The sequence below is a fragment of the Garra rufa genome, unplaced genomic scaffold, assembly GCF_049309525.1.
Source record: "Garra rufa unplaced genomic scaffold, GarRuf1.0 hap1_unplaced_447, whole genome shotgun sequence".
Lineage (NCBI taxonomy): Eukaryota > Metazoa > Chordata > Actinopteri > Cypriniformes > Cyprinidae > Garra > Garra rufa.
Window position 1 is genome coordinate 1 of NW_027394714.1, and position 8,724 is coordinate 8,724.

At 38.6% G+C, this 8,724-nt stretch overlaps 1 long non-coding RNA gene across 1 annotated transcript; it reads right to left on the bottom strand.

The window, feature by feature from the left end:
• Positions 1 to 671: 671 nt before the first annotated feature.
• LOC141317191 (uncharacterized) lies at positions 672 to 3,683 on the bottom strand. Its single transcript, XR_012351742.1, has 3 exons — positions 3,556 to 3,683; positions 1,753 to 1,827; positions 672 to 744 (listed from the first exon to the last, which is right to left on the bottom strand). It is a non-coding gene; the product is annotated as an uncharacterized lncRNA (long non-coding RNA).
• Between the last annotated feature and the right edge of the window lie 5,041 nt (positions 3,684 to 8,724).

Here is an 8,724-nt window from a genome sequence, read left to right on the forward strand (position 1 = left end):
CCTGATTCAAATTATCAGCTCATTAGTAGAAACTGCAACACCTGAATTGGGTGTGTCTTATAAGAGAGACATACAAAATGTACAGGACAGGGGTGCCTGCAGGACAGGTTTGAAAACCCCTGCCTTAGAGAGAGATGAGAGACAGTGTTATTTACAACAATCAGAACTAATGAGTATAAATCAGGGGAAGTTCTCATCTAACTAGAGTGAGGAAAGCAATTTTATTTCTTTATTCAAGCTTCTGCTGCTGCGCCTCGGAGAAAAAAAAGGAAGAAAAAAAGGGTTTGAGGCAAAAAAGTGTCATCTTATGTTTGAAGCAGAGCTATTTTCACCTGGCGGTTTTGGCTGCGCCGCTGCGTAATTATCACACGCTTGATTACGTTTGTCTGAAATGAACATCTCCTGTGGAAAGCGTAGCTGCAGGCTGGATCTGTGTTCGACTACCTCATCCTGTCTGTAAGCCACATAATGTTTCCAGTCAGACGAGAAGTGAAGAGCTGCGGCTCCGTGCCGCTGCACAAACACGTCCTGCGGTGGCTGAATTACTGGCACGGTCTCACATGAGACGAGGGAACGTGTTTGACGCCTCCATATGAGGGCTGCACTGTGCTGGTTAAACCCTGCTTGTCTTGCAGTAGTTAAAGGTTTGTTTAGCATGAGTGAAGACTTACCTCTTTGCTGTTTTTGGAGATGAAGGCTTGAGCTTATCAAATTCATCCTTTTCCGCAAAGATCACCACGTTTTCTGGAAAGACAATATGCGACGATCATGATCAAGAATATGAAACAGACCAAAACATTAGCCACGAATAATTATAGAACCAGTATTACAAATCTGATTTGGATAATCCATCTGTTTTATGCATTATGCATCATCGCTGTACATCATTTGAACGCTGTATGCAATAATTCATTCAAGTTTCTGTTGTTACTGATCAGAATGCAAACAAATGCATTTGGCAGATGTTTTTATCCAAAGCAACTTAAATTGCATGCAATGCGTATACATTTCTATATCAGTTCATGCCTTTCCTAGGAATCTGACCTTTGGCATTGGTGTTGCAAATGCCATACCTAAAATAATAATAACAATAAATGGTCTGGTTTCTGTCTTTGTGAACGCTCATCTTGCAGCTGCGAGGGCATGGGTGGATCTTTCCCATGTGTTCTGTTATTACAAGTGGCTTAGCTGAGAATATCCGGTGGGAAATGGGATAAGCGCGGATGTCTAGCGGTGTAGCTATTTGCTCATCCTGTCTGAAGCAGGATAAATGTTGTGACATACAGTAACATGCATTCATCTGCTTTTTTTCAGTCTTTTACGTTTAGGACTGTTTTATGACAAATTTCAAGACTATTTTTTTTTTTTTTTTTTTTTTTTTTTTAAAGGCCATTTTTTGGAAAATCCATTCAAGATAAATGATGACCCGACCTAGAATTCATTAAATCGCAAAAACTATAAATAAAAAATAAACAATATTTGTGTGTTATGTATTTCTACTCTTCTGACATTGATTGACTGAAGGCTAAATCAGCTGCACTGAGATTGAGTGAAAGCTCATTTTGAGGGTTTTGTCTCCAGACTGTATGAGATGGTTATGCAGGGATGTGTTGAGAACGTTCAGTGCCGTCAGGGAGAGCCGCGGGCTGAAGGAACATTCCACATCTGCCGTTCAGCTCATCCCGTCTGCCGTCTGTCAGATCATTTTAAGCAGTTGAACACGTACAGATGTCAAACCAAGCGTTCGCTCACCTTGAACCTCCTTCTTCTCCTCCTGCTTGTTTGTTTGGGCTTCCACCGTCTTTATTATTTGTCCAGAGCAGCATGCTAAGAAAAAAAGAAAGTATGAAAGTGCTTGGTTAGACTCGCAGCACTGCTGCTCATTTAATGTCTGGAGCAATAAGAAAGAGTTTGAAATATGGGAATGATCTCAAGTAAATGTAGAGCAGAAGGACTCAAATTGTGGTCAGAAGAACTTGCCTGTGGATGAACACACACACACACACACACACACACGTCAGTTATGAGGAACATTCACTCACTCACACAAAACACATCAGCTAAAAGGAACATATACACAATCATGCGCACACACTCTCACGCAAACACTCACATTCACACATGTGCACATACACTCAGGCACATTCACACACACACACTCATGTTTACAAATGTGCACACTAACGTGAGTGCACACTCACAAATCCACACTCATTTACACACACGCAAACTTCCGTGGACTCGCACACATGCCATCATATTCTCACACACTTGCACATACAGGCACAATCACATTCACACAAGTGCATACTCACACACTCACATGCATAATCAGATTCATGCACACATGCACACTCACACATGCATACGTGCACTTAATCACATTTACACACATGCACACTTACCCATGCAGTTAGACTCACACACGTGCACACAGGCATACATAATCACATTTACACATGCATATGTGCACGTAATCACATTTTCATATAACACACGTGCACAAATTCACATTTACGTACGCAAACATGCGCATAATCACATTTACAGATTCACACAAACGCACACACTCACACATGCACACTCAAATCCGTTCACTCTCACACATGTGCACACAATCACATTTACACACATGCGCGCACACATGCACACACACACACACACACACACACACACACACACGCACGCACGCACACATGCATAATCACATTTGCGCACATACATATGTGCATGTAATCAAATTTTTACACACGCATACATGCACAATCACATTTACAGATTCACACAAATGCAGGCACACACACACACACACACACACGCACGCACGCACACACGCACGCACGCACACATGCATAATCACATTTGCGCACATACATATGTGCATGTAATCAAATTTTTACACACGCATACATGCACAATCACATTTACAGATTCACACAAATGCAGGCACACACACACACACACACACTCACTCATCATGCACACCCTCACGCGCACCCACATGTGCACACATACAATCACATTTACACATGCACAATAAAGCACGCACGCGCACACACACACACACCACACACACACACACACACACACACACACACACACACACACACACACACACACACATATGTTGGGTTTACATGTTTTATGGGGACATTCCATAGGCGTAATGGTTTTTATACTGTACAAACCGTACTTTCTATGGCCCTACACCTACCCTACACCTAAACCTAGCCCTCACAGGAGATTGTGCAAACTTTTACTTCCTCAAAAAAACTCATTGTGCATGATTTATAAGCCTGTTTCCTCATGGGGACCTGAGAAATGTCCCCACAAGGTCAAAATCTACTGGTATTCCTATCCTTGTGGGGACATTTGGTCCCCACAACGTGATGAATACCAGACACACACACACACACACACACACACACACACACACATTCACTCTCTTGTGCACTTGGTTTTTATATTAACCTCAGCTCGTGGAAAAGTAGCTTGTGCTGAACTTTAATTCATTGTGTAATACAGATAATGAGTGTGTTTAGTTTTAGATCTTACCTTGTCCACTCGGTTTGGTCTTCAGAATGTAGAACATTATGATCATCACTATAGCGATGGCCATGATGAAAATGGTTGACATGGCGATGATGAGAGCTGTTGCTAGGTGACCTTGTCCTGTTGGATCTGGAACACAGTAAAAGATTATATGTTGCTTAGCAATCATAAACTGATGCAGTTGCACTAAAGAACTGATTTCTTGCTTAAAATATAAAACATAAAATTTGATTTCAGCTAGTTTAACATTTGTTTTGTTAATTTGTTAAGTTTATTTTAATAAACACAACAAAATTACTAAAACTTTAAATAATGACCCTTTCTAATAATTGTTTATTCTGATGTTGTTATTATTAATACTGAATGTAACATTTTCAGTCTATTATCAAAGTAGAAAGGCCGTATGTTAGAGTGATTTTACCATGTTTTTCACTACGGTAAATCTGCTGCGTTAATATAAAATGAGAACGGATGGATCAGAGGTCATGTGATCAGTCAGGAGTTCCCAGCATGCTCTTACCTTTCTCAGCGTGTGGGAATATGGTGGTGCTGCTGGACGACACGCTGGGAGCTCGTCCCGATGACGGCGGCGTGGACTGCATGCCTGTAAAACAACACACATATGCAACAGAGTGAGTCATTCAACAAGTCTCGTGAAAAGAGTGAGCTTAAACTAATACTAGATGAACTTTAGCTTTAAAAAAGACTTTTAAGACACGGTGAATGTAGTGCATCCGCTGTGCGTGCATCTATCGCACCCTTCACCCATCACTCGTACACTTGCTTAATGTTTATGCTGGAAATCCTTCATCTCAGACAAAAATGACTGACCTACAAAAATTACTTGACCTACTAAATTTCTTATGAGATAGTCACCAAATATAGGATTACATTTTTTTTGTCCACTTGTTTTCTTTTGATTAGCACAGGTTTTGTGTTTGTTATTAGAGCTGATTAATCATAGACCTCACTGATCTGAGCTCATGCACCTCAGTTTAAGTTTATTATTTATGGGCCATTTTGGCTCATAAACTGAGGTTTATAAGGTCAAATCAACAAGGCCTACAATCAGTCAGTTTAAAAAAAGCACAAAGCCTGTACTAATTGAAAGAAAACAAGCCGTAAGAAAGATTGAATCCACACAAGCGCATACGTGCACACTCACACACATGCACTTTCAGATTTACGCAAGTACATGCATTATAACATTTACACATGCACACTCACATCAGATTCACGCACACGTGCGCTCACACACACACATGTATAATCACATTCACACATGTGCACACTTACACGCACAATCAGATTAATGTGCACACTCACATGCACGGATACATACACACACACACACACACACACACACACACGCACACACACACACACACACACACACACACACACACATGCAGATTCACACACATGCACACTTACACATGCACATTCAAATTCACATACACATCAAAATCACATTTACAATCTGTGCATACTTATACACACACACACAGATTTACATGCACATTCAGAGTCACACACATGCATAATCACATTTACATATGTGCACACTCACAAACAGATTTACATACAAACTTACACGCACATTTAGATTCACACAAACACGCATAATTACATTTACACGTGCACACACACACACACACACACACACACACACACACACACACACACACACAATCAGATTTACATGCACACACACACGCACATTCAAATTCACACATGCACACGCACATGTATAATCACGTTTACACATGTGCACACTTACATGTACATTCAGATTCACACACACATGCACACACACACACACACACACACACACACACACACACACACACACACACACACACACACACACACACACACACACACACACATACATAATCACATTTACACGTGTGCACACACACACACACACACACACACACACACACACACACACACACACAATCAGATTTACATGCACATTCAGATTTACACATGCACACACACATGTATAATCACGTTTACACGTGCACACTTACATGTACATGCAGATTCACACACATACATAATCACATTTACACATGTGCAGATTCACACACACACACACACACACACACACACACACACACACACACACACACACACACACACACACACACACAATCAGATTTACATGCGCACACACATGCACATTCAAATTCACACACATGCACACACACACATGTATAATCACGTTTACACATGTGCACACTTACATGTACATTCAGATTCACACACACATACATAATCACATTTACACGTGTGCACACACACACACACACACACACACACACACACAATCAGATTTACATGCACACTCACATGCACATTCAGATTTACACATGCACACACACGCACATTCAAATTCACACACATGCACATTCAGATTTACACATGCACACACACGCACATTCAAATTCACTCACATGCACATTCAGATTTACACATGCACACACACGCACATTCAAATTCACACACATGCACACACACATGTATAATCACGTTTACACGTGCACACTTACATGTACATGCAGATTCACACACATACATAATCACATTTACACATGTGCAGATTCACACACACACACACACACACACACACACACACACACACACACACACACACACACACACACACACACACACACACACACACACACACAATCAGATTTACATGCGCACACACATGCACATTAAAATTCACACACATGCACACACACACACATGTATAATCACGTTTACACATGTGCACACTTACATGTACATTCAGATTCACACACACATACATAATCACATTTACACGTGTGCACACACACACACACACACACACAATCAGATTTACATGCACACTCACATGCACATTCAGATTTACACATGCACACACACGCACATTCAAATTCACACACATGCACACACACATGTAAGTGTGCACGTGTAAACGTGATTATACATGTACATGCAGATTCACACACACATACATAATCACATTTACACATGTGCAGATTCACACACATGCACACACATACAATTTCACTCAAACATGCACAAGCGCATGTGCACATGATACACACTCACACTTGTGTGCACTTGGTTTTTCCTTCAAATAACTTTCTTCACTTTTTTCTTATCAGTTATGCACATTTGGGTTTTATATTACATCTTGTTTTGTTAAGTTAATGTTTATTGCATTATTTTAATATTTTGTATTTATGTGTATGCCACTTATATATACTGTATTATATAGTGCTATATACTGTATATTAACCTCAGCTTGTGGAAAATAGTATTTGGCAATATTTAATAATGAGAAATTCCTATGCAATTTTTCTGTAGGCTAGTCATTTTTAAACATGAACAGCACAAGTGTAACAACGTGATAAAAAGTACAAAAACTTGAACTTGATACTAAAATAATTAAAACTGAAAAAAAAAAAAAAACTCAACATATGAGAAAAACTAAACTATGGAAGCCTGTTTCCGCCACTGAATAAAAAAAAGAAAAAAAGGTTATTGCAACTTATCTCAGAATTTTTAAAATAAAGTTGCAATTATGTGATATATACTCGCAATTGCAAGTTCTAAAGTCAGAATTCTGAGATATAAACTTGCATTATGAGAAAAAATGTCAGAATTGCAAGATACAAAGTCTCAATTGCAAGACAAAGAAGTCAGAATTGCGAGTTTATATGACAATTCTGACATTACATCTAGCAATTCTGACTTTATAACTCGCAATTGTGTTTATATCTCACAGTTCTGAGAAAAAAGTCAGAATTGTGCATTTATATCTCGCCGTTTGAAGAAAAAAATCAGAATTGTGAGATAAAAAGTTGCTTTTACCTTTTTTATTTAGTGGCAGAACCAGGCTTCCATACTAAACCCTTAACTAAAATTATAAGGAAAATATAAATATTAATAAACACGGCAATAGTATCTTAATATGAAAAAACACTGCAATGCCATAACATTAACTATCATTTTCAAAAGAGAGAAATTCCTCTCCGGGTCAGAATGAGCAGAAAATACAAACATGAGTTATTCTAAATGACAAAAAGCTGCTGATTTCTCTTCACTATAAGTGAAAATCTTCTCTGATGGAGTATAATTTGATGCCACATGACATTTAGTGTATAACAATCCAACGTTAAATATGGGCCGCTAACAGTCTTAATGGACTGAAACACAAATCTGCAAGCATTTTTTTTTAAGCTCTGGAGTTGAATTATTGATTTAATTAAAGCCAACGGCTCGCACACAAACAGTACAATTTGTCAAAGTTCTCACGTCTTTGCTTATTTCTTTCTCATTGCGAGTGTCAAACACACTGTAAACCAAACGAACGCCGTAAGGATCGTTCTGCGAAACACGATCAGTCATTTGGCAGCGGGCTGAGCTCTGACTTCAGGAAGTTCATTAGAAACCATTATCAATCTGATGTTACCACATTCATCGAACCCTCTGGTTGTGTTCGGGGCAAATTGACTCAGGAAAGATTTTCTTTTTCCCGAAAATACTAGCTAACATTATTGCATTGGACTCAAACTTCCTGACTTTGTTCACACAGGGTAGTACTTCTCAGACATTTTTTCAATTTTTGTCATTTTTTTGTGGGTTTTTTTTTTTCCTAGTCACACTTAGTCAGACTCCAAACAACTGCTTATAAATCTGTCATTATGCTATATTATCACCAAATATTGGATTTAATCTTTTTGTCAACTGTTTTCTTTCATTTAGGACTGGTTTTGTGTTTCTAGTTGCATCTGATTAATCGTAGGCCTCATTTATCTGAGAGTAGGCGCCTCATTTTTGGAGTGAAAAAATATTTTTTATGAATAATTTTCACAATATGAGATAAATTATAAAAATTTGTAGTGTTTCTCACACTAGTGTTTTTTAATGTTTAATGAGGAAGTTTTCTTTTAAATGTTTTTATTTTGTATAAAAATTGCAAAAAGTCATACTTGTAGTGTTCCCGGTCAAAAATGACCGGACTCCAAACAATTGCTTATAAATCTCTCATTATGCTATATTATCACCAAATATTGGATTTAATCTTTTTGTCAACTTGTTTTCTTTCATTTAGGACTGGTTTTGTGTTTCTAGTTGCATCTGATTAATCGTAGGCCTCATTTATCT